Source organism: Coffea eugenioides, chromosome 5 (assembly GCF_003713205.1).
Source record: "Coffea eugenioides isolate CCC68of chromosome 5, Ceug_1.0, whole genome shotgun sequence".
Classification (NCBI taxonomy): domain Eukaryota; kingdom Viridiplantae; phylum Streptophyta; class Magnoliopsida; order Gentianales; family Rubiaceae; genus Coffea; species Coffea eugenioides.
Window position 1 is genome coordinate 25,011,911 of NC_040039.1, and position 27,772 is coordinate 25,039,682.

The 27,772-nt window shown below is 34.0% G+C and overlaps 1 long non-coding RNA gene across 1 annotated transcript; it reads right to left on the minus strand.

Annotated features, from left to right (window-relative positions):
* Positions 1–23,359: 23,359 nt before the first annotated feature.
* LOC113770029 lies at positions 23,360–25,375 on the minus strand. Its single transcript, XR_003468380.1, has 3 exons — positions 25,274–25,375; positions 24,493–24,548; positions 23,360–23,412 (listed from the first exon to the last, which is right to left on the minus strand). It is a non-coding gene; the product is annotated as an uncharacterized LOC113770029 (long non-coding RNA).
* Positions 25,376–27,772: the final 2,397 nt, after the last annotated feature.

Consider the following 27,772-nt stretch of genomic DNA (forward strand, 5'->3'; position numbering starts at 1 on the left):
ATTGTTAACTTACACAGAAGAATTTCATAATCAAAATGAAAAGGGGTGGTATTGAGAAAATTGAGAAGATCAGAGAGCAGAAGTTAAGTAAGAAAGATCAGGGAACTGGGTTAACTGGTGCAGATAAGGAAAACAGTTTCAGGAATGAAGACATTAGTATTGGTGAGGGAAGTAAGATTAGAGATGAGACTAAGGGAAAAGGAAAATTAGATGGTAACATAGAGAAGCAGGAAAAGAAGGAAAATAATAAGAAAAGTGTTGATGAATTAGGAAAGTTTAAGTAGGACCTGATGTAGATTGATGGGAACCAGGTGAAGGAAACTATAGAGGAAATTTTTGAAATAGGTAGAATTGAGTCCAGAAAAGAAGATAAGGAGGAAAAGGGAAAAAGTAAGATGGGGAAATTGGAAAATGAGGCAAAAGAGAAGGGGAGATCTAAGATGGGTAGTGGCTGGAAAAGGTTGGTAAGAGAGGTGGGAATGAGGAAACCTCTACAGGATGTTAGCAATATGAAGAAGGGATGAACTACAAGTAAAAGGAAGATTAGATTAAGGGATAAGGAAGATGAGAATAAGCAAGGGGTGGAAGGGGTGCAAAAGAGGGTGAAATCTGATGTGGTGGTTGATAGCATTATAGACAACTTGAAGGGATGGAGCCCTCACTTAATGGGAGTACTCCAACTGCTCAATGAGAACTCTGGTATGGAATTGTTGAGATGCAAGGAACCCCTTGATAATTCCCTAACTTAAGAAAGCTGTGAAGCTCCACTCCCCTTCTTTATTGTTTTTATTAGAAACCAAAAACCAAAAAATTTTCATGAATAAAGTTAAGCAGTTGATAAGATTTGACAATCTATTTGTAGTGGATCCTGCAGGAACTGCTAGAGGTCTAGCTATTTTTTGGTCTGAGGATATCACTATTAAAAAGACTTTGTTTACTAGCTTCTCCATAGAATTACTCATTGATGATCCTGAAAGTAAGATGGAGTGGTGGTGTATCTATGTGTGTGCAAGTTCTAACAATTAGGTGAAGAAGGCAACAATGGAAAGTAATTACTAGAAGAAAGGTTCTATGGGGGTAATTGGTGGGCTATTATGGGGGATTTCAATGATTTTATGTCTAACAAGGAAAAGTGGGGGGAAGTAGAAGAAGTGAGGGTATAGTTTTAGAGGTTTTAAGGTTTTTATCAGAGATGATGATCTTTAGGACATTCGTTACGAGGGGGTTCCTTGGACTTGGTGTAACAAGTGGGATAAAGAGGGGGAAATTAAATATAGATTGGATAGAATTTTGGGTCTAAAAGTTAGTCCACTAAATGTAATAATATCGGATGCAGACGCATTACTAATGAAGATTTAGATCATTGTATGCTTTTATTAGACACTAACCCTAGGTGGAAAAAATGGAAAAGAAGACTCATCTTTGATAAGAAATGGCTTTTGAATGATAAGATTGGAAAAGTTATTAAAGATGCTTGGAATATCGATCAGAAGGAGTCTAGATTTTATAAAGTTTAAACTAAAATTAAGAATTGCAGAATGGCTTTGTTAAATTGGAACAAAACTCTAAATAATAATGCTGAAAAATTAATAAATTAGATTAATAAAGAGATCATGGGTGTGAAAAAAGAAGATACTCCCGAGAAAAGAATCAAACTTAGTGGATTGCATAGGAGGTTGGCTGAGGCTTATAGAATGGAGGAACTACACTGGAGTCAGAAAGCCAGAGCTAGATGGTTGAAGAAGCGTGATAAAAAAACAATCTATTTTCATGCCATAGTAGCAAACAGGAGGTAAAAGAACAAGATCACAGCTCTGATGAAAGATGAATAAAGCTAATGCAAAGATGAAGAAGAGATTAATGAGGTCATTACAGGCTATTTCCAGCAGATATTCACTTCAGGGAAACCTGAGGAGTTCTCAAGCATCTTGAATGGTATCACGGTCCATTACAGAAGAGGTGAACAAGAAGCTGATAGGACCAGTGACAGAAAATGAAATCAAAGATGCTTTATTTTTTCATGCACCTAAACAAGTCACCAGGGCTAGATGGTATTTCGTCATTTTTCTTTCAAAACTTCTGAAATATTGTGAAATCGGATCTAATTAGTGCTGTGCTTAGTTTTTTTCCACTTAGATCATCTCCTAAAATCAATAAATGAGACACTCATTAGCTTGATTCCCAAGGCTGATACTTCTACTCTAATTACCCAATTCAGACCTATTAGCCTTTGCAATGTTATCTACAAGATTATTTCCAAGGTTCTGGTCAATAGGTTTAAAAGAGTTCTTAATGGTTGTATTAGTCCATCTCAGTCTGCTTTTGTTCACGGAAGGCAGATTTCAAACAATGTTTTAATTGCCCGTGAATTTGTCCATTTCTTAAATAACAAAAGGGCTGGTAAAGAAGGATTTTTAACCATTAAATTAGATATGTCTAAGGCTTATGATAGGGTAGAGTGGGTTTATTTGGCAAAAGTTATGGAAAAAATGGGATTCTATGCTCAATGGATTAATTGGGCAAGGGAATGTATTTCTAGTTCACTTATTCTGTCTGTGTTAATGGGGAAAAGAGGGGATACATTAGACCAACTAGAGGGATTAGGCAAGGAGATCCTTTGTCTCCTTACCTTTTTCTTATTTGTGTAGAAGGTTTTTCATCTTTGTTGAAACAGGCTATGGAGCCAAAAAGGATGTCAGGATTGAGTATTGCTAAGAAAGGTTCTAGGCTTTCTCATCTTTTATTTGGCTGATGATGCTTTGATTTATTGTAAGGTAAATAAGAGGGAAGTCGAAGAGTTCATTAGGGTGATGGAGCTATATGAGAAGGCATCTGGCCAAGTGATTAATGTTGATAAGTCCTCGATGTTTTTCATTAAGAATATGGGTGAAGACCAAAAAGAGAAAATATTAGAAAAGCTGGGAGGTATGAAGGAGATTAGACAAAGCAATTATTTGGGGCTTCCTCTGGTTATAGGCAGAACAAAGAATCAGGTGTTTGACTCTATCAGGGAAAAAGTGACAAAAAGGCTATATGGATGGAAGGAGAAATTGCTGAGTCAAGCAGTTAAGGAGATCTTGCCAAAATTTGTGATTCTAGCATTACCTGCTTATTCTATACCTATAGCAAAACTGCCTAAGGGGCCTATGCAAGAATATTTGTAGAGAGATGGCTGATTTCTGGTGGGGGCAGAAAGAGGAGAAACAAAAACGACATTTGATAAGACGGGAGAAATTGTCAAAATCTAAAGGGGTTGGAGGACTGGGATTTAGGGACCTGATGGAGCTTAATCAAGCTCTATTGACCAAGGTATTATGGAGGCTGTTAACCAAACCAAATTCGTTGGTAAGTAAGGTCTTGAGGGCTAGGCATTTCAGAGGAGAATCAATTTGGGACATGCAAATGAGGAGCAGTGACTCTTGGTGCTGGAAAAATCTTCTGAGCTCTAGAAATATGCTGGAAAGAGGGACTAGAAAAAAGGTAGGGGATGGAAAGACTATAGATATTTGGGCTGATAGATGGGAGAGTAGGAGGGTAGACGCCTTCTGGATGTAATATAAGGAGAGTCAATGAATTGATAAGGGAGGGAAACTTTGAATAGGTGGTTTAATGAGGAAAAAAGAAGAAGATTTTGTACTGAGTCATCAGGTAGGGAAGGATAGAATTCACTGGGCATGGTCAGCTATTGGGGACTATACAGTAAAGTCAGGATACCATTTGGGCAAGGAAGATAAGAGGAATCATCAAGGGAGAAATGAGGAGAATGGCTCAAGCAGTAGAAATGAGAAGGGAGTGAAATGCTGGAAATTTCTATGGAAACTGAACATGAAACATATACTAAAACACTTTATTTGGAAATGTTTGCAGAATAATCTCCCAACGAATGAAGTTATTAAGGGCCAAGTGTGACAAATTAGATCATATGTGTATCTGTTGTATTGAAAAATTAGAATCATTGGAACATATGTTCATTTTCTGTGAACATGCAAAGCTGCTCCAATTAATTGGAATGGATTAAATGATTTTAGAGGCCAATTTTGGCACTGGTGGGAGGAATTGATGGAATCAATACTAAGAGATAAGGGTGAAGATCATATAATCCTAACAGTCAATATTCTTTGGCAGATCTGGAAGTCAAGGAATGCTATTTGTTTTAATGACAAAAGGAAGGATCCTTTAATGGTAGTTACAAAACAGTTGCAGAATGGACAGAATATTAGGAAGTACAGGAAAGCGAGGAAGAAAAAGGGAAAGGTGAGCAAGTTAAGCAAGATCAGAACCCAAAATGGAGAGCTCCTGAACATGGAAGGATTAAGCTCAATGCTGATTCTGTGTTGAATCAGAAGGGAAACAAGGCTGGATGGGGGATTGTGGCCAGAAATTGGAAAGGGGAGCTGCTTGCTGCCTGGGCATATCCATGTACCAGATGTTCTGAAGCAAATTTGGAGGAAGCATTGGCAGTTAGAGAAGCTATGATCAGGGCGAAAGAGAAAGGTTGGCAAAAGGTAGAGCTTGAGTCTGACTGTAAAGGCATAATAGACAAAATCAATGGTGAAATGGAGGATGTGTTACTGCATACAGCGTTGCAGGATATCAAAAGTCTACAAAAAGAATTTAATGATTGTTGTTTCTCTTTCACTAGAAGAGAGGACAACACTATTAGAAATTGATCAGCAAAATTTGCTTTAAACTTGAAGAATGTTACAGAATGGGAGGCCAGCTTTCCAGTCTGGACGCTCGAGTCTGCTCAAGTTGATTGTCAGGGCAGTTGCTCTGAATTTGTAATCACTCTGGTTTTATATTTGAATGAAAGTCTATTGCCGTTTGAAAAAGAAAAAAAAAAAAGAGTGCAAAGAGAATTTGTGAGAAAGGCCGAAGAAAAGCAAAGGACAAAGTCTTCTAAAAGAACCAAATACCATCATCAAAGACTTGAATTGACAAAAGTGCCCACCTAATGAAGGTGTTGATAGAGGACCTCCGGTCACTGTTCATCAGGAGAACTCCCCTCTCATATGTCTTTAGGATTCATGATTTAAGTAGGAACAACCAAATTCACTAAATTTTAAGACATTTTTTTCTTTGTAATGTAAGTAAAATATATTTGGAAACTTAGTTCTTGAATCCAAAACTAGGAAAAATGGTAGTGCCAAAGACAGTGGTAGGAAAATGGAAATAAGGAAACATTGGAACTGCAGATATTTTTTAATGACAAAAGCTAACATGATCTAACGAACAGAAGAAAGTACAATAAAAGATAACATTAAGTGGGAAGGCGTAAATCACACAACATTAGTATGGCTTAGCGTATTAAGTCAAAATGATACTCCTAAATTACCCGTTTTGGGATCCAAAAGAAAGAAGAAAGATAGAGAGAGCATAAGGGGCCCGATTTGTATTCTATTCGGTACGTAAGGTTTTCTTTTAATTTAGTTTAAGATATTAATGCGCCCAAATCTTTTACAAAATCAAGGATCAAAATTTTGCAAGATATTTTTTTTTATCATACGCCACATTTAGACCAAGTAGGTTTATCTACCTAAAACAAATTTTTGATTTTATAAAACTCTCAAATAAAAATTATAATTACCTAATGAGTAAATTTAGTGAAAATTGCTAGGGCTTAAAAGTAAGTACGACTAAGTTTGACCACTTTGTGGAGACTAAGTACACTTAAAAATTAGGTATTTGAAATACTAAAAAAATAGGTAATAAAATTTTATTAATCAATCCTTAAAACTAAATTAGTTTAAAACATACTCTTCTAATGCCTCAACCTTCGAGCAAAGCTACTTTAAGTTTAGACCTTAAATTGGAAACTCAAAATTTACTTTTCAAGTAGAGAGTTGACATTTTCTCCATAAGGAATTTGGTTGTGAAACCATTTTATTGAATCCAAATTTTGGAGGGAGGGCCTTATTTATATTTACATGTAATATTCTATGTTTTCAGAACCGGACCGGATATCGACTCGATCGAACTTAGGGGTCCGGGGTCAATGGGTTCGATAGGGGTTGAACCGGATGACGTTATAAATAAAAATTATTTAAAAATTAAAATATTATATGTACAATACTTAATAATATGTTAATATTAATAAAGGTATATTCATATATATTTGATGTTTCAAATATATTTAACAAGAAAATACAAATAAATTAGAACAATCAAGTATCAATTTATATTATTTAATAAGCATTAACAAGTTTAGAATTAAAATTATGGACTTAATTGAAAAATAACACAAAACTTTAAGACAACATTTATAAAGTATGAAATATTTGAGGTATATTAATAATTTTTAATAACTTAGGGGGCAAAACATCATATTAAAATATTTTGACATTTCAAAAAAAGTAAAAAAAAAAAAAAAAAAAAAAGAGACCGCGTTCATTTTTCCGGTCAAACCAGGTTTTTGACCAGATTTGACCGAATTTTTGATTTCCCGATTTTTAAGATTAATTCGGACCGGACAGCTGGCCGGTTCCCGGTTCGACTGGTCGGACCGGCCGGTCCGGTCCGAGTTTTAAAACAGAGATAATATTTCAAGGAGATGGACATTTATTTGAATGACATTACACAGACACAAGTCTTCAATGACTAATAGGCATGTCAATGGATAGGGTATGGGTTGAATTCCTTTTTTTCAGATCCAAACTTATTTAATTTAATTAGATCCAGATCTTTTTGGATTTGAAAAAGTAAGTCTATACCCAGACCTTTATGGATCTGGGTATCCAATGGGCATTCATGGGTATTTCTTGAACAAATTAAAGTAAAAATGTATTAAACATGTATAGAGTTCATAAATAATATAAATATTATCTAATTTTTGTTTTCAAATAATAAAATTAACATTCAACAAGTTGAGTGCAATATTGTGTACTCAAAGAAAGAATTATTATTGACTACTTCTATATAGTTTCAAAGATTTAATTGCATCCACATCCAATCTTTCATTTGTTTGCCTTTACATTTTCTCCTTTTCTTGAAAAATTTTGTACAAATTATAATGACAACTAGGATTAGTTTAAAAAAAAGAAACAACCATAACATATATAAATATTCAGCCTTATTAAAAAAAGTAATTTTGTGCCACTTTTTCTTATTTAAAGCTCAATGTTTGCAGATGTCTCGCAATCCAACACTAAAATAGTGAATGAGATAAAAGTCGTTTGATTAAAGACTGATGGAAAATAAATAATAGAAGAAGAAGATTTATAAACACTTACTAATTTTTTTAATTCAATCCAATCATCAGTAGTCACTAATGTTTCAATCACATTTGGAAGCAATTTCGCACAAGTTGCATCAATCACCCAACCACCAAAACTAAATGTAGATTCTTATGCTATGAAATCTTTCTGTATTTGATCCAATGGCCATAAAATATTAGATTATTTTATAAATTTACTAATATATATTATTTAATTAAAATTACATGGATTTGAGTAAGATCTGGTATAGGTCTGGATTTAGTTATGAATTCTAAAAAACCAAACCCTATCTAAACCCATGACTCTCTCACAGGGTCTGGGTTTTGGTAGGATTTGAATTTGGAAAATTAAATCTAAACCCTACCCAAATATATTGGATTTGCGTTGAATCTGGATAAGATCCGATCCATTGACATGCCTAATGACTGACATAACGCACGAGTAAATCCTCAATGCTGAGTACCTAAGCTACACATTTCTCTGTTTGACATGTTATGTTGCCACATATTGACACAAGTCACTACCCAGTGCCCAAGAGGGGCTGGTTCACCCCTCACTCTAACACATGTTGACACTATGTTCATCCTAATGCCAGCTAGTCATTTCTAGGAAACCCCAAAAATAAGGATCTTCCACCTCCATTTTCAACATCAAAATTAAAAAATCATCTACATAGATTCATAAGAAAGGGAAGCAAAGAATGAGCAAATGGGAGGTAACAAAGAATATGAAATAAAATAGTGCGCAATCAATAACAAGCTAACTTAATACAAAGAAGATCCGATTGAGTGACCTTTACATTCAGAAAGTTATATGATTGTACTCACTTTAAACATATATATTTAGATCTGCATTCATATATGCATCATTCTAGGCTCATGTGAAAATTGGATCAAATGCTATTAGAAAATGCATGATTAGATGTTTAATTGTGATGATGCATGCCTTTTTTCTCCTAGGACATATCATTGTTCAAATTGCATATGCTTTATACGAGTCCTCTTACTTGTACTTCTGCCGAAAATATCATTTGTTCATTGTAAACTAGGATTAAATTATGCGGCTGAATTTGAGGGAGATTTGCGAAATGTAAGAACAATTTGTTTGAATGGTAAATTTAGACGACTTGGAGATGGATTATCTGAATTTATATTTTTAAAGTTAAAAGTCCATTAACTTTTTATCTTATGACTTAAATATTTTGATTAGTTTTTAATTTAGAATGACTTTAATTGGGTGAAATCTATTATTGCATCAACGTAGATAGGATTATCTAGATTTATATTTTTTTGTGAATTGCAAATAGTAATAAACTAGTATTCATCCTATTTGACCTTGAACCTTGAGTTTTACGAGTTGTATTTATAAGTTGCTCAACATTTGCTTTATCTTTGGAGAGAAATATAAGTTGGGGTGGCATATTATCAAAGATGGATTTTTCAACCTTGGGTTGACTATTAAATTTTTGATATCTTTGAGTTTGGACCTTTAGGAGCCTAAATGATATATTTGGTAAAAAGTTGGATATATGGTTTAAAGAAGTGTTCAAGTAATACTGAAGGATTTTTTTAACCATGTCTCAAGGATGCTGCTTGGTAAGATAAATGTTATTACAGCATATATATGGATCAATGAAAGCACTTTCAGTAATTCATCGTCTACTCTCTGCCAAGTCTTGCTATGTCACTACTGTTGGAGTTTTGCACATTCAAATCAATACTTGAAGCTGCGATTGAAAGAAAAAGAAAAGCTATATACAAATATGTTGATTTGAGTATTATGATGCTAAACTAACTTTGGATCTATTGATGAGCCAAAGTCAAGACAGTCAGAATTTAATATTATATTGCTCTATATTTGGCAGACGTATTTTTTTATTGTATCATTAGTAATAATACCTGGATAATTTTTAGGGTGAATTGGACCTCTTTCATGTTGTTCTTGATTATATTCAGCCATTTAATTACTTCACAAGTGTTTGAATAACTTCATCTATTTCCTTAAAAACTTCATCTAATGCCACTTCTAGATTTATGCTTTTTCAGACTGCAAAAGGAGTTGCTGATTAATGGATCTTGCGGAGGAATTTATCAAAAAGAAAATCTTGGCTACACTACCTAATATGTCGTCCATTTGAGAGTTTTACATACTAGACTAGACCTACCAAATAGAGTATACACAGTCTCATCAACCAAATCAATGATGTTTATGACATTACCTTTCTGTTTTCTCCTCAATAGTTATGTGTTTGCAAGATATTATCCAGGAATGCATCCTCAGTTGCTAAATGTATCTCTTTAATTGCAACAACCTAATATGCCTCAAGAATGCCTTATTTTCTACAGTTGAATTGCTCAACTTTTGAGAAATAAGGATCTAATATGCCTCAAGAATGCCCCATTTTCCGCACTTGACTTGCTCAACTATTGCTCAACTTTTAACAAATGAGAATCTAATATGCCTCAAGAATGCCTCATTTTCTGCGGTTAAATTGCTCAACTTTTGATAGAATTCAACTAGAGAAACTGCATGTTACTTTTGCCCAAGGCTGTCATGTTCCGCAACTAGCTAAGTACAATATGCTCCTTTTGCCAAGACTCGGTAGTTGTAACACCTCGAATCCATGGGTTGGTCCAGGTGACTTTTAAACTGACACTACGGGTTCACAATAGTTAACCCAAGTTCTAAATAATCCAAGGGCCTAGAATTATATACCAACCTTTTCCTCTTTTGATGTGGTTTGGCTCAAGTAGGACTGCAATCGACTCGAGTTCGATCAACATCAAGATCGAACTGAGTGTTAATATATACGAGTCGAACTCAAGTAGTTATTTGTTAGGCTCGATTGCTTGACGAGTCACTCGAGTTGATGTAAAATTATAAAAATGCCTCTACATCAATTAAAATCTAGCTAACTTCGAACTCCTCACGAGCCAGAATGTCAAACGAAACTCGAACTATTCACGAGCCAAAAATCGAGCCAACCTTGTGAGCCAGAAACTAGTCAAGCTTGAACTTTCCTTTTCCTAAATCAAGTCGAGCTCGAGCTTCCTTTTTTTTGGCTCGATGAGCTCACACATTAACAAGTATAGCTCGACTCGATAAGTTCAAAATTCAATTCGACTCGACTCGTTTGCAATCCTAAACTTAGGTGACTTTTAAACTGAAACTACGGGTTCAAAATGGTTAACCTAAGTTACTAAATAATCCATGGGCCTAGAATTATATACCAACATTTTCCTTTTACTTTCTTCTGATGTGGGATAGATCCTTACAGATGTGGATCCAGGGGTTGGCTCAAGTAACTTTTGAGCTGAAACTACGAGTTCAAAATTGTTGACCCAAGTTACTATGTAACCTATGGGTCTAGAGTTATATGCCAAGCCTTTCTTTTCGCTTTTTTTTTATATGGGATAGACCCTCACATTTACTCCCACTTAAGAATTTTGTGTCCTTACAAAACCCATCACAATCCAAGCTGTCCATTTAGTCATGCTTGAACTTTGTGGCTCCAGTCTGACGTGGCACTTAGCCTCGCTCGCAGACTCTAGAGGTGGCTCCCAACATATTTGCCATGGTACTTAGTTTGTAAAATCACAAAGTGCATGCCAATTCGTCAAACATGCGTGCACAAAGGAATAAATTTCTTAAGAATATGCAATGACAATTAATAACAATAATTACAAGAAAGATACAAATAGATAAAGGAATCATGTGGTAAAAACATTTTGTTGTTAGATTCAATAATGTCTCAAGTGATCAATACATCTTGAGATATAGACTTCAAAATTGAAATGTTCAATTCAAATTGTTGAGAACTTTTACTTGGACTCATGGTTAGATACTTAGAGACTATATGTGCTCAAATTGGATATCAATATTATAGAAGAATCAATACTGCATCTGTTGAATTTCAAATTGTATGGCAGTTACCAAAATGACATTATCTCAACTTTACATCTCCAAATGCTATAATCTTATAACCACTAGAAACTCCATTTGACATGTTATAAGTCTTATGAGGGACTTAGTCCCAGATTCACCACTTGATTTCTCCAAAATAGTCCACAAATTACAGCATTTGCCTGAACATCGCTTATAACTTTTAGGTTGGGCAGTTGTACAAGAGTCGCTGTATCTTGAGATATATAATTTAGTTAGCCATGATTCTTGAAGATTTAGAAACTAGGTTCAGACTAGAGAAACTCTCATGCTGAGGTCTTTGAGTGATTCTTACATTAACCTACCTAAATATGCCCCTGAACTTATAGCATGTTTCAGTCAAAGCTTAGTCAGTCTGCTCGGAGGTTGTTTTTGCACCAGATTTGAATAACAACTAGGTTCAGCACAAGGGAAACCAGAGTGTGATCTTTGTACTGTTACAAAGCCCTATGAGTCTAGTTTTATAAGCAATAAGTGGCATCAGATTTTGAGTTTACTAGGCCGAGTTATAGGTGATATTGTAAAACTGCACAGGACTGTCTGCAGTAGTCAACAGATGTGGATTTTTTTTCCCTTTGGAAGCTAGTCAAGCTTTCGTAGTTGCAAAGCTATTAAATCTCTCAATTGAGCAACAACAGATGTCAATCAGTTAAATCTACCATTAATCCATGACTTTCGGTAGAATACTTCTTATTTTATGAACTAAAATGGACAGACCTAAGGATGTCTTAGATCCGTAGAATTATGGCGAACCATTTATAGTTCTTACTTCATGGTAAAAAAAATTAATTTACATGACTGATCCAAAGTTGCTATTGTCTAATACCATTTAGATGCCTCCTAGCGCCTTAGATCAAGTCCCTCAAGATTCAATGTTCCTTACTAACATTTCATACTAGTCCACCAAAATGAATCCATAATGAACCACTCAAGTAAGGAATTAGCTTTCTATGTATATATTGCTATCATTAGACATAAGCATATAGCATGGGCTGCAATTTGGAGGGATCTAATCTTTCAGAATAACATCCATACAATGAGCAATATCATGAAAGTCAATAATATGCCGATGCATGCATATTCCCCAGCTATCGATTCATACTTCGACATCAAGACATATGCTCAAGCTACAGATTATAAAATAGGCAATCAAGTTTGATAAGCCCCAGATTTTTGCATGCCCGTTTTTCCAAACCAACAAATAACAGCACCCCCAAGCGGCAGCCGTACAACTATAAACTCACAATATATATCTAAATACATCTAAATCAGACAGTAGTTTCGCAAAAACATGCATAACTTTAAAAAAATATTTTTGACCAAAAACAAACTGGAAACTCATAGCTGATTTCTTTCCTCTAGTGCAAAATTGCCCAAACTTCCCCAACTTCCCTCCTTAGTATAGACCTTCTTGCTAATCCTCTCTGTAAGTGGTTATGTTTCAGACAAAGTAATAGCAAGAAGAAAAATAACGTTTGAAGGATGGAGCTAATGATAGGGGTTCTTCCATGATCTTTGCAAAGCACTTGTCACGGTCAATTTGCCACTTGTTAAAACCCCACCTCCATTCAGTCCCTGATTTTGCCAGAACTAGACAACAACTGTTTCATTCTTTTTTTCCTTTTTTTTTTAATCTAAACACCTAATAGTTTGAACTTGGGTTGGGCTTCGTTGGTGTAGTTATAAATTTTGGGTTGCTAAATTTAATGCATATACAATTGGACTTGATTAGTCCAATATAAATTAACTAGTTAAATAAATCCAATACACACAAAACATTCAATCTAGCAATCAACTTAAAAGCAGTACAAAAAAATAACTTACTAATTTAGTTTATAAAATAATTTTTCTAAGGATGAAGGTTATATTTTATTACATAAAATTATATTGAGTGGAAGTAACTATGGTCTCACAATTTACTCCCGCTAAAAAAAAATCTCATCCTCAAAATTTACCTTTCTTTTCATCAAATAAAGAAGGAAATGTACATTTCTTTTCCTCCTCCATTTCCCACGTTGCCTCTTCTACACCGTGGTTGTTCCATAAAACTTTAACAAGTGAAATTTTCTTTGTCCTAAACTCCTTTAATTTTCAATCTAGGATATGAAGTGGCCTCTCCTCAAACGATAGATTGCATTGAAGTTTTTTATTGTCATTTAGCATTGGAATTTCCGTTTTGTTAATTCATCAAAAACACCATCTTGCCGTACTAGACAGCAACATTGTGCTGTCATTCAATAAAACTACACTATGGTAAATAATTGACATTTTGTTTCGCGATTCAATACTATTCTTTTTTCTACTAGAGAAATTTTTGAATTTTTTAATAATCAACTGCATTTTCAATAATTTGTGGCATAAAAATTGGAAATATGATCTTTAGATCTCTTTTAAGCTATAAAACAAGATGTAGTTGTCAAAAAATAGTTTAGCCCTGCCAAAAAAAAAATTGCTTCCTTTATATGGGAAAAGTATTCAAATTTTTAAAAAATCGAACCATTCTTGTTTGAAAACTAAATCATTGCCAATCGATTCAGTACTACTCTTTATTGCACTCATGAAAATTTTGAAATTTTTGCTAATCAACTGCATTTTCAATAATTCATGGCACAAAAATGGTAATTGTGATTTTCAAATCACTTTTGACTAGTAAAACTAGATGTATTGTCAAGAAATAGTTTTGACCCGCAAAAAATAAAATAAAATATTGCTTCCTTATGAGAAAGGTTTTCATATTTTTGAAGAATCGACCCATTCTCGTTTTGGAAACCAAATGATTGCCGCTCGTTGTCCTTTTGTATTGGAATTCCATTTTTCACTAATTATTATTCAAAATGCTAATTCATTCATTAAAAGCACAATTTTACCACACTAGATAGCAAAATTGTACTATTATTTAATTAAAAAATGCACTATGGTAAGTAACTGACATTTTATTTCTTGATTTAATAATATTCTTATTTGTAATTGTGAAAGTTTTTACTTTTTCATTGACAAACTTCATTTTTAGTAATTTGTGGTGCAAAAATGGTAATTATGATTTTCAGATCACTTTTAAATTGTAGCACTAGCTGTAGTTTCAAGAAATAGTTTTGCAATGTCAAAAGACAAAATTTTGCTTCTCTAATTGAGAAAATTATTTGAATTTTTGAAAAATCGAACCATTCTTATTTTGGTCACAAAATCATTGCCACTCTCAAATTTTATCGTTGTTTCGTATTAGAATTTCCATTTTTCACTAATTATTATGGGGAAATGCTGATTAATTTGCCAAAAACATTATCTTGCCGTACCAGACAGCAAAATTGTGCTTTCATTCAACAAAAATTGCACTACGGTAAATAATTGGCATTTTGTTTCACTATTCAATATTATTCTTTTTTCTACTCATGAAATTTTTGAGCTTTTCACTAATCAACCGCGTTTTCAATAATTTGTGGCACAAAAATTGGAATTATGATGTTTAGATTGTTATGAAACAATTAAAAGTATGGATGTCCCTTTGTATTCCCAAGAGAATTAATTCATGATTTATGATTACATTATGTATAGAAGTTACAATCCATAAATCTATTCATGTAGTGGAGAAACCGTTTCATAAGTTTCTTCATATTCTTGTAGTAGTGGGTGTTTAATAGAATTTATATACCTTTGATCTTGTAGTACCTATATATAGAGGTATATTGACACCCTTGTAAAAAGACTTTTGTATCTTGTTGGAATACAAGAATATCATTCTCCATTGCTCTACTTTTCCTCTAATATCTCCATTCATACTATAGTAGTTTTATTAGTTTTACAACACGTTATCAGCACGAGTCTCTATTTTTGAGCAAAAGGTGAAAACGGAGCCTCTATCGTGAACAAAAGTGAAATACAAGGTTTTGCCAAAATTCTGCCCGTATTTCTTCAAGTAACTTCGGAGATAAATCTCTGACCCACAAACTTATGTCAATTTCTTATGGCTAACATTTGAATGATCGAAAAAATACAAGTGCCTATAGCTGAGCAATCATTAAACACAAATATATACTGTTTGACATCTTTGAGATAATATTTCTCCTTTTAATTCTACTTATTTATCTTTAGAATTATTTGTTATAAATACTTATATTCTGATGCATTGAATTTTGGAGATGCTATTATAGAAAATCAATTATATTTGAGGATTCACTTGTCCTTTGAAATACTTAAAAAAAAAAGATTCGACCACCTGAAGATGGTCGTTCTTTAACGAAAATATTTGACCACTAGAAGATGGTCATTATTTCAAAAGCCTGGTATGATAAATTTACCTGTGGCTACAAGAACATAATTATGCAATTTTCAGAATTACTTCTCAATTGAAATTGTGTCGAGAAAATTTTACTCATAAGATATATTGAAAATGATATTCTCCACAATTGATTTCTCGAATATGCTCCTGTAGTAGCAATATTAAGAGAAATTTTGTGAAGTATTTTGTACTTATTGCATGCTAATTCTAGTCCATTCCCAGAAGTGAATGCGATTAAATTTCAATTTATTAGTTATGGTTGTTGCCATGACTATGATTTTGGTAAATATATATTTTACCATGACAAGAGAAAAAAAGTTACCACTTAAAGTGGGATAATAATGATAAGGACAAGAAAATAAGAATTCTGAAGATAAATGTCCCGAAGTACATTTGACGAATCAAAATTATAATAGCATCTTCACATAGCCAATTTCTTTAAACACCCTGAAGGTGTATGATGATTGATTTAATTAGTTTTTCTTCCCGAAGAAGAAATAGATGTTAAACATTTGGGATCAAAGGATTATGGTGATGATATTTGTCCCATAAGAATTATGGTGACAATGATATGTGTCTCATTAATAAATGCTACTATATACACTATTTTTCAACAAAAGAGACAAACACAATCAATGGTAATGCTTAAGTGATTGAAAGCTCCAGAAGAGCCACTGATATATTTCTTCCTGCAGGAGAAAAGTTTATGATAAATGAAGCACTACTTTTTACCATGTCTCGAAGAATTTATTGAATTTGAATATCCGTTGAAATGGATATCAAATTGAGACACTAAATGAGACAATAATAGAGATCATGTTTAGAAATCAAGTGAGGTAAAGGTTAATTATATTATAATAACCATTCGAGAGAGAAATGGTTATCGATATAGTTGTCTTCATTCTCATTTTGATTTATAATCATCAATTGCAGTAAACCAGAAGTTTACTAATCCGAATGGATATATGATTTGACAAAAGTGAGAATATTTGAGAGCCGACAAGTATTTATACATACCCCCTTTATATTATATATGGCTCCAAAAGAAATTTAGAATTTATGTCGGGTATGAATCACTTTTTATGATTAAATATCGTAAAATATTTGATGAGTGATCTATTAAATGATTTATTTATTCTGATGAGTTACGATTCCCGACATTAGGGGGAGGAAGAAATCAACCGAAAGGAAATCACCTGAAAAATTGGATTTCCTCGATCCTCATACAAAATAACGTGAACTGGAAGTTCAAGAAATTATTCATTTGCAGAAAATTGCAAACCAGTTGTCAGATATATTATCGACTCCAGAAGAGTTATTAAATCAACTATTCCTGCAAGAAATACCTTGATTAAAATTGATGTCCCTGAAGGACATGCACAAGTGCTACAAATAAATTTAAGGTCGGCTTACATAAATAAGGTATAAATTGATTTCAAATATCTTCAAAGATTAAATGTCATAACAAAATTCAACCTCTTGAAGAGGTTGCTCCTGAAGAGCCAACTTCTGAAGAGAATGAAATCATAAAAAAAAATTAATTGGAGTCTAATAAAATGTAACACTTGATATTATAGAAGTTGATGAGGATCATGAATCTAGATCGGTTGATGAATGTCGGTATAGAAATGATTGGAAAAATGGAAAGATGCGATTCAATCTGAATTGGACTCATTGCCTACAAGAAAAGTTTTTGGACATGTAGTCCAAACACCTGAAGGTGTAAAGCCAGTAGAATATAAATGGGTATTTGTGAGAAAAAAGAAATTGTGAGGTATAAAGCAAGACTTGTAACTCAAGGATTTTCACAAAGGCCTGGATTTGATTATAATGAAACGTATTCACCTGTAGTGGATACTATTACATTTAGATATCTTGTGAGTTTTGCAATACATGAAAAATTAGATATGCGTCTAATGGACGTCGTTACTGCATATTTATATGAAAATCTTGAAAATGATATTTATATGAGAATTTCCAAAGGATTCAACATGCCTGAAGCATGCAAATCAACTCCTAAAGATATTTATTCTATTAAATTACAAAGATCTTTGTATGGGGTTAAACAATCTGGACGTATGTGGTATAACCGCCTTAATGAATGTCTAACTAAAGAAGGTTATACCAATGATCCAATATGTCCATGTGTTTTTATCAAGAAAAATGGATCAAATTTTGTGATAATTGTTATATATGTTAATTTAATTGGAACTCCTAAAGAGATTCAAAATAATGTTGAATATTTGAGAAAAGAATTTGAAATCAAAGATTTTGGAAAGACAAAATTCTGCCTTAGTTTACAAATTGAGCATTTGAAAGATAGAATTTTTGTCCACCAAACTGCATATACCCGGAAGGTATTAAAGCGGTTTTATATGGATAAAGCACATATATTAAGTACTCCAATGATCGTCAGATCATTAGATCCTAATAAAGATCCTTTTAGATCATGAGAGGAAGATGAAGAGATACTTGGTCCTGAAGTACCATATTTCAGTGCAATTGGCAAAGAATATTAGAATGCGACGATTAAAAGATCTCAAATGATGTTTGCATCAGGGAGAGAAATTAATACACAAGAATAGTGTACTCTTTTTGCTTCACTAGGATTTTTGGTCCCACTAGATTTTTCCCTAGTAAGGTTTTAACGAGACATATTCTTTGTGTAATGGACATCCAAGGGGGAGTGTTATGAAACAATTAAAAGTATGGATGTCCCTTTGTATTCCCAAGAGAATTAATTCATGATTTATGATTACATTATGTATAGAAGTTACAATCCATAAATCTATTCATGTAGTGGAGAAACCGTTTCATAAGCTTCTTCATATTCTTGTAGTAGTGGGTGTTTAATAGGATTTATGTACCTTTGATTTTGTAGTACCTATATATAGAAGTACATTGACACCCTTGTAAAAAGACTTTTGTATCTTGTTGGAATACAAGAATATCATTCTCCATTGCTCTACTTTTCCTCTAATATCTCCATTCATACTATAGTAGTTTTATTAGTTTTACAACATAGATCTCTTTTAAGCTATAAAACTAGTCTTAGTTGTCAAGAAATAGTTTTGCCCTGCCAAAAAATAAAGTGTTGCTTCCTTTAAATGAGAAAGTATTCAAATTGGTGAAAACTTGAACCATTCTAGTTTTTGAGATCAAATCATTGCCACTCGTTGTCCTTTTGTGTTGGAATTCCATTTTTCACTAATTATTATATGAAAATGCTAATTAATTCATTAAAAGCACAATTTTGCAAAACCAAATAGCAAAATTGCACTGTCATTCAATAAAATTATGCTATGGTAAGTAACTGACTTTTGGTTTCTCGATTTAATACTAGTGTTATTTGTACTTGTGAAAATTTTTAGTTTTTCACTAATCAACTTCGTTTTCAATAATTTGTGATGCATAAATCGGAATTACAATTTTTAGATCACACCATAGTTGTCAGAAAATAGTTTTGCACTGTCAAAAAATAAAATTTTGCTTCTCTAATTGAGATAATTATTCAAATTTATGAAAAAAAATGAACCTTCCTCATTTTGGACACAAAATCGATGCCACTCTCAAAATTTATTGTCATTTTGTATTGGAATTCCCATTGTCATTAATTATTATGGGGAATGCTGATTAATTCGTCAAAAACACCATCTTGCCATACTAGATAGCAAATTATGCTATCATTGAACAAAAGTTGCACTACGGTAAATAATTGACATTTTGTTTCGTGATTCAACACTATTCGTTTTTGTACTAGTGAAATTTTTTTAGTTTTACACTAATCAACTGCATTTTCAATAATTTGTGGCACAAAAAGTGCGAATTATGATGTTGAGTTCACTGTTGAGCTATAAAACTAGTCATAGATGTCAAGAAATAATTTTGCTTGGACAAAAAACTAAAATTTTGCTTCCTCTAAATGAGAAAAGTATTCAAATTTGTGAAAATCGAACCATTCTCATTTTGGAAACCAAATAATTGCCACATGTTGTCCTTTTGTATTGGAATTCCATTTTTCACTAATTATTATGTGAAAATGCTAATTAATTCATTAAAATCACAATTTCGCAACACCAAATAGCAAATTTGTTGTCATTCAATAAAAAGACACTCCAATAAGTAACTAACATTTGGTTTCTCAATTTAAATACTATTTTTATTTGTGCTCGTGAAATATTTTAGTTTTTCACTAATCATCATTGATTTCAATAATTTGTGGTGCAAAAATTGGAATTACGATTTTTAGATCAATTTTAAGCTGTAACACTAGCTGCAGTTATGAAAAGTCAAACCTTTCTCGTTTTGGACACAGAATCGGTGCCATTCTCAAATTTTATTGTTGTTTTGTATTTGAATTTCCATTTTCACTAATTATTTTGGGGAAATATTGATTAATTCATCAAAATCACCATCTTGCCGTACCAGATAGTAAATTTGTGCTGTTATTCAACAAAAAATTGCACGACGATAAATAATTGACATTTTGTTTTGGATTCAATGCTATTTTTTTTTCTACTCGTGAAATTTTGAATTTTGAATTTTTCAATAGTCAACTACGCTTTCAGTAATTTGTGGCATAAAAATGGGAATTGTAATGTTTAGATCACTTTTAACCTATAAAACTAGCTGTAGTTGTCAAGAAATAGTTTTGCCCTGTTAAATAATAAAATTGTGTTTTCTTTAAATGAGAAAAGTTTTCAAATTTGTGAAAAATCGAGCCGTTCTTATTTTGGAAACCAAATCGTTGCCACTCATTTTCTTTTTGTATTGGAATTTCATTTTTCACTAGTTACTAGGCGAAAATGCTAATTAATTCATTAAAAGCACAATTTTGCCACACTAGATAACAAAATTGTACTATCATTCAATAAAACTGCACAACGGTAAGTAATTGATATTTGGTTTCTAGATTTAATACTATTCTTATTTGTACTCATGAAATCTTTTTAGTTTTTCACTTATCAACTTCATTTTCAATAATTTGCAGTGCAAAAATTGGAAGTACGATTTTTGGATCACTTTTAAATTGTAACACTAGTCTCAGTTGTCAAGAAATACTTTTGCAATGCCATAAACTAAAATTTTGCTTCTCTAATTGAGAAAACTATTCAAATATATGAAAAATCGAGCCTTTATCATTTTAGACATCAAATCATTGCCACTCTCAAATTTTATTGTCATTTTGTATTGGAATTTCCAATTTTCACTAATTATGATGGGGAAATGTTGATTAATTCACCAAAAACACCATCTTGCTAAACTAGACAGCAAAATTGTGTTGTCATACAACAAAAATTGCACTATGGTAAATAATTGACATTTTATTTGACGAGTCAATGCTATTCATTTTTGTACTCATGAAATTTTTGAGTTTTTCACTAATCAGATGTGTTGTCAATAATTTGTGTCACCATAGAGTATAGGTGTTAAGTGTTGGTAACACCTATCTGGACACCTATCAAGCCATGGACACGTGCCCTGCCACATGTCACTATAAAGGAGGACGATGGCAACAATTCTATTATTTATAAATTGGTCCCTCAATTTTTGGAGAACAGCATTCAGGCCATAGGAAGTTCAAGTTGTCAGCATTCAGGACTTTTGCCATGTAATATCATTTAAGTAAATGTCTTGAGCTTTTAATGTCTATTTACTTAAGACATTACATGTAAATAAGCAAGTATCCCTAATTTGAATTCAATAAAAATAGTTTTCAAGGCCAAATTCCTCATGGATAGAGCCTTTAATGAATCAAAAGGTTCACAAATGCATTCAAATTCGACACATTTTGTATTTGAAAAAGGATCGATCATATATTATATGTATCGAGCTCGACCACAATATTTGGCTCAATTATTAATTGAGCCAAATATGAGTATATTCACAAATACTTGAGCTTGTTTGTGAGCATATGCTGTAGTTAATTAAAAATTATAAAATTTTAGGAGATATTTATCTACCCACTTTTATCCTTAGAAAAAAAAACTAATAATTCTAGAATATATATATATATATATATATATCACAATTACAAGAGACTAGGGTTTCTCATCTAGTGCCCACACATATATTGCCTCTCTCTTTCTTGTCACCTCTCCTTTCTAGTAGATAATCATCAGACAACCAAATAAAAAAAAATCCTCTTTTCTGACTCCCCCCTCTTTAAGAACTTTTGGATCTTGGCATGGTAAGTTCATATCCATTCTTTTTCTTTTTTTTTTTTAGTTTATATTTCTTTGCCTCTATTTTCATCTCCTTTTTCAATTATTGAGTATTAGTGTTTTAATAGTTAATTTTTGCCTATTAATATAGATTCGATGTAACTTGATTGACTGGGAGGCTTGGAAAAGTCGATGTGCTCTGCAATTGTTCATTCTCTTGAAAACCCAACATTGTAATCAACTTAGGTATGTAATCTTTTGTGTATATACATCTTTTCTCCATTTCTAAGTCTATTGCCAAATGAGTTATTATAGTGGTTTAAATTTTTTTTAATTTTATTTGTAAGGCAGTGATTTGGATTTTTTTTGCAAACCTCATATATGGGGGTGGGATGCTAGGCCAATTTTATTAAAACTAAAAACAAGCTTGAGGTGGGCCAAATTTGGCCTTATAGAAGGGAAAGTGGGCCGAAAATAACGATGAGTATTACTCCCTACATTATAAGCACTAATTGAAGACATCTGCATATTATCCAGAAGTAAAACTGCTTTTGTAGCTGTCGACAGCTCAGAGACTGAGAGGAAAACCTTATCCGAAGGTAAATCTGTGACAGCCCCACCTCCCCCTAAGGCGAACCAAAGGGTTCGGCGAACCGCCTGCCCAACTCTCGCCGGGACTTACTATAGTTCTCAAATAACATAGGGTACAACCTCAGGAATAAACGAAATAACATTTTTCAAACTTAGAACGAAATAAGATACATTACAAATCTCAAGTAAAGGTATCATTCCCCGAATAAGACAAAAGTTCTCAGTTCTCCAATAATTACACAATTACAATATCAGTCCCAAATATTACACCAAATACTTATCAAGTGAATCGAATTCAAATTATATATGAGATATCCCTTCAGACACTAATAACTCAATACAAGCGCTTCCTTTGGCCTCGAGCCCTGTGGGGAAAAAAATTATTTTTGGGGGTCACTAATTAAGCCTCAGAACTTTCACTTCCAAACCTGTTAAGGAAAACAAATTGGGGTAAGGTAACGCTCAGTGAGGCCAAGGGAAAAACATGCAAGCATGCGAGCAAAGACACAGTATAAAGCAATAACTTGAGTAACAAATAACTGCGAAACATTAAGCAAGTAGGGAATTTAATCACAATAAAAGGATACGGGAGCTCTCAGGAACTAATCCACGCGCGATCCAAGCTCAGGTAGTTGACCCTCCGTCAACTTTCATAGTTATCTATGTAGAACTCCACTTACTACCTCCAGCCACCATGACACCCTCTTGAATCCGTAACCAAACAAGCATGTAGGTGGTATCACTTAACAAGTATACCTAGCAAGACCCCTTATTTGGATCAAGCTATAACACTTCCCAAGGTTCACCAAGTTTCTCGATCAAACCCTTGCCGGCTCGAGTTACAAGGCTAGCCAATGGGTTGGGGTGTCCCCCCTATTCACTTTTAGGTCGATGAAACGAAACTCCAATCGACAAGATTTGGTCATAGCATTGAGATGGGATGAGCGGCACCTCTTACCCTAAAAGGGCATGATACATTCTGCCGCTCAATGCTCACGAAAAACACTTTCATTTGCAATCACATGTAACACGTATCACTTATCAAGCAAGCAATTTCAAGAAAGAGAGGACAATGGCGATAAAGTATACCCTTGCCTCATTAACTAGCAAGTATGAGAAACCTTTCATTTAAACACTTCACATGCACTTAATACTCACCAAAAGTCGTGAGAGAGGGAAAAAAAATGAAGCGGCTAAACAAGTTCTTCGGAGTTCTCGTATTCACCTGAGACATGTATAATTACGATCATTCACGTGCATATTCAAGACCAAGCAAAAATATCAAGTCATTTTCATGTTTATTGTAAAAATCAGGAAACTGGAGGTTTATGGCAGAAACCTTTAGAAAATCGTAACTTAATATTTACAAGTCCAAAATTTGCATAGTTGATACCGTTGGAAACCTAATTGAAAGGGCTAAAACTTTGTAGAAGACACCTTGATGAGATTCCATACAGATTTTGCCCAGTTTTTCCGTCGATAGACTGCTACAGTAAAATGCAGGGCAGGGAAAATTCTGTTTTTCCAGCGGACTTGGGAAAATCACCAAAAATCACAGAAAATGAATTAGCCCCTGAAATTTACATAGATTGTAGCCTTATGTGTCTAGTTTCAAACCAAACAAACAGGGCTCGATTTGGAGTGGTATACACCAAAAGATAACCTTTTTCCCGAAACTGGTCTGATGTTCCAGAAAGCAAATTTCCAGTTTTCACTTTAACAAGTTCACTCCTTTCTTTTCCTTTGAAGAGCTAATCAGTTTACTCAACCCAAATACACTTAAAATCCATTATTTTGGCAAAACTTTAACTCAAATAAAAGCTCCAAAAATCTGAAATTTTGTCCCAAAAATTTCAGCCAACATGAAAGATTCAAAACAGAAATTTTTCCTCTTACTATACTTAAACACACACAAGTTCATCCATCCAAATTAAGGAATACCTTGCAATAATTAACATGCCAAAAATGTAATAAAACAAGATTTATCACATATATACATCCAATCACATATCACACATCCAATATCGAAATATTGAGATCTAGATTGAGTGCGACAAGGTACACCGCCGTCTAAGTCTCATTTAATCACATAAAGCAGCTAATACAATAAATCTCAATTGCTCAGATCAAACACATGTCCTTAGGTGAGTGTGAAAAAATACACACACACACCTTATAAAGAGAATACAGTTCACAAATCCATTTAGCAAACCCTTTTAGTAACGGCAAATACATTTAAATAAACAAAGGGGCACATTTAACTAAAATACTTGAGGAAAGATATTAACAAATAAGGAACACTCACCAATCACCGCTCATGATCCCCATTCACCACAATTGATTATTGTCCAAATCCAATTCCTAAAACACAAAGTTCAATATCACATATCACTGTCACCTTTTAATAATTTAAGCACAACTCGAGCTACACTTATCGGATTGAAACAAAAAATATACTGTTTTGAAGCTAAGACATAGCTCTACAATTCTCATGAAGACATCTCAACTCAGTTCCCAACCTAACCCATCCAAATTTACCCAAACAGCCCCTAGATTTTCCAGTTCGAAGTTCACTGTGAAATTCAACTAGCAGTCCTGATTCATTCAATCATATCTCAGCACACACAACTCCGATTCAGGTAATTCCAAAACCATTTGAAATCTAAGATACAAGGCTATAATTCTTAAGAAGGTATCAAAAACTAATTCATCCATCTTCCCAGCCAAACGAAGCAATTACGGAGGCAGATTATCATGTCTGACAAAAATAGGGCAGCAGGGGTAAAATAGTCATTTCACAAGGTACCCTGGTCTGATTGAGCTGAAATCTACAGGTATAATCTATACTCAATTCTATACAACTTCCATGTTTTGTTCTAAGGCTAATTCAGCCTCTATCATACCTGAATATTCAAGCCAATTTCAGACAAGAAATCTGGAACAGTAATCAAAACTGCCAAATTCATTCAATTAATTTCAACCCATGAATTTCTAGCTATGAAATCAGTTCCTAGCTTAGTAACTCCAACTTCTAGTTACTACTACAAGCTATACCATAAAAATTGAGAGCTAGGAAGTCAAGTTACCTTTCAATCTTCAAGAAACAAAGCTGGACAGAGATGATGAAGACAGCCAGCAGTCAATCGTTCCTTCTCCTTGCTTTCACACATAATTGGAGGGATAAATGGTTGATTGAATTGCCAGATTTCCTCTTGCTTTTCTCCCTTTTCCTCTCCATTTTCTCTCGCTCTCTCACTGCTCTCTCTCTCTCTCCCCCTTTTTCTTGTCCAGCTTGCCCGACTTCCCCTCCCCTCTCTTTCTTTTATGTTGTTTACTTTGCTTAACTAGGAAGGCTTGATCTATTTAGAGTAGAGTCAAAGTCTTCTTTTCCTTTCTTTTCTTTTGGTTCCTTTTTTTTTTCTTGCTCTCAGCCGGCTCTCCTCCTCTTTGTCTCTTGTTGTTTTTGGTCTTGTCTTGATTAATATAACTTAGTCAAAGTGCCAAGTTAAATCTAAGTTTTGCTTTTGTCTCTTGGTCAATTTTGTCAAGCTTCAACTTCTAACCACAATTAAATCGAAAATTAAATTTTTGGACCCTCACAAAATCAATGTTGCAAGCCTGTCTGCAGTGGAGTTTGCCTCACGTAAAACATGAGTAATAGACGCCTTGGCTAACAAAAGAGATCACCTCACCCGACAAAGCTTGTTATATAAAGGGCATGATGCCAATGAGCCAGACTTGATCAACTAAACCAAAAGCTGTGAATCAACTTCCACCTAAAAAGAAGGCAAATTCCTCTCAAGACATAACTGGAGTCCATGAAACAGAGATAAGCATTCAACCATAAGCACACTTCCTTCTCCAAACTTTTTGTAATATGCAAAGATCATTCTACCGTCATGGTCATGTAGGACTCCGCCACTGAAAGCCCGTCCATTGCGCACACTTCCATCCGTGTTTAGCTTGAGCTGAGGAAAGGCTGGCTTGCTTCAGATGACCAGGCACCATCTCTTGGTTACAAGGTGAGGAACCACCATGTTAGCCCATACACAATCTGAATCTCCTACAAAATGCGACTTCCTATAGGTTCGCGCCGAGCCTAGTTGGTTCGTAAAGGCATTAACCAAAAAAGATCACTTTCTGTGCACTATAGTCCTCACTTCGAAAACGTGAATTATTCCTGGTGTGAAGCCCCCACCTCTCCTTAGGGAGAACCCTGGAGTATCAGCGGAATGCCTGCTCAACTCTCGTCAGAACTCACGAGCTCATTCAAGCTTAATAAAGAACCACAAGTCAACCATCGACTTAATTAAGAAATATTTCGAATATACAAGTCCAAAACTCCCAAGTATACCATTACAATTACAATCTAAAATACCCAAGTATAACAAAATTTACTCTTTAATGGTCTCCAATAACATACGAAAGTATACTAGCTTCAACCAAAAGTCGCTAGTCAAGAATCTCCAACTTCCACCTCCAAAGCCAATTAAGGAAAACAAACTTAAAGGAATGAGCTAACGCTCAGTGAGGTCAGGAAAATTAAGCAAGCAAGCAAGTAGCACCAATTAATCAAATAGCATTCTTGAAAGCAATTTTAACATAAACTTTCATTTAAGTGCACAAGTAAGAAATAAACACACATAGAAGGATACAGGAGCTCTCAGGAGCTATTTCCACGTCTCGATCGATTCAAGTCATTCGAGGTTGACTCTCCGTTAATTCAAGTAACAACAAGATTGTAACGCTCCACTTACTTCCTCCATCCAACATAACACCCACTTGAATCCGGAACCAAACACGCATGAGATGGCAATACTATTCGAGTATGCCAAGCGAGATCTCAAAAGATCAAACTATTAAATTTCCCAAGGTTCACCAAGTTTCTCAATCAAACCCTTGCCGGCTCGAGTTACAAGGTTAGCCAATGGGTTGGGGCATCCCCACAAGCATGATGGTCGACGAGACAATGTTCAAATCGATTTAGAATCGTTCATAGCACTGAGTTGGGATGAGCGACACCTCCCACCCGAATAGGGCGTGGTACATTCTACCGCTCAGTACTTACGAGTGAAAACATGTTCAAGTACAAATGCAAGTCATATACATTCATTTAACAAGTATCATTTAATCAAGAGAGAGAGAGAGGACGAGGGCCGTAAAGTACACCCTCGCCTCGGCAAGTTCACGTATCATATAGCACTTGTACAAATATCATTTCAATCATAGCAACATTGAACTGCATTTGACACTCACCAAGAGTCAAGAGCAAAACAAGAGCAAAGCGAGAGATCAGACAAGCTCCTCAGCGTCCTCATGACCACCTAAGACATGCACAATCACGATTACCTAGGTACTCGACCAAGGCTAATACGAAAAATATTTTCTTGCTATCCACTCTCAAGATTACAAATTCAAGTCAAGTTAAAGGAGTTTTTCTCGTTAAATCATTAAAATAATACTCAAAGAGAACTCAAAGGTCATTTTCAATTCAAGTCTTGGCAAGAACTCTTAGTTCCAAAAGAAAGTACCATATTTACTTTCAACACGAAAATCGAGAAAAGGGTAGATAGTTTTCATCTCTC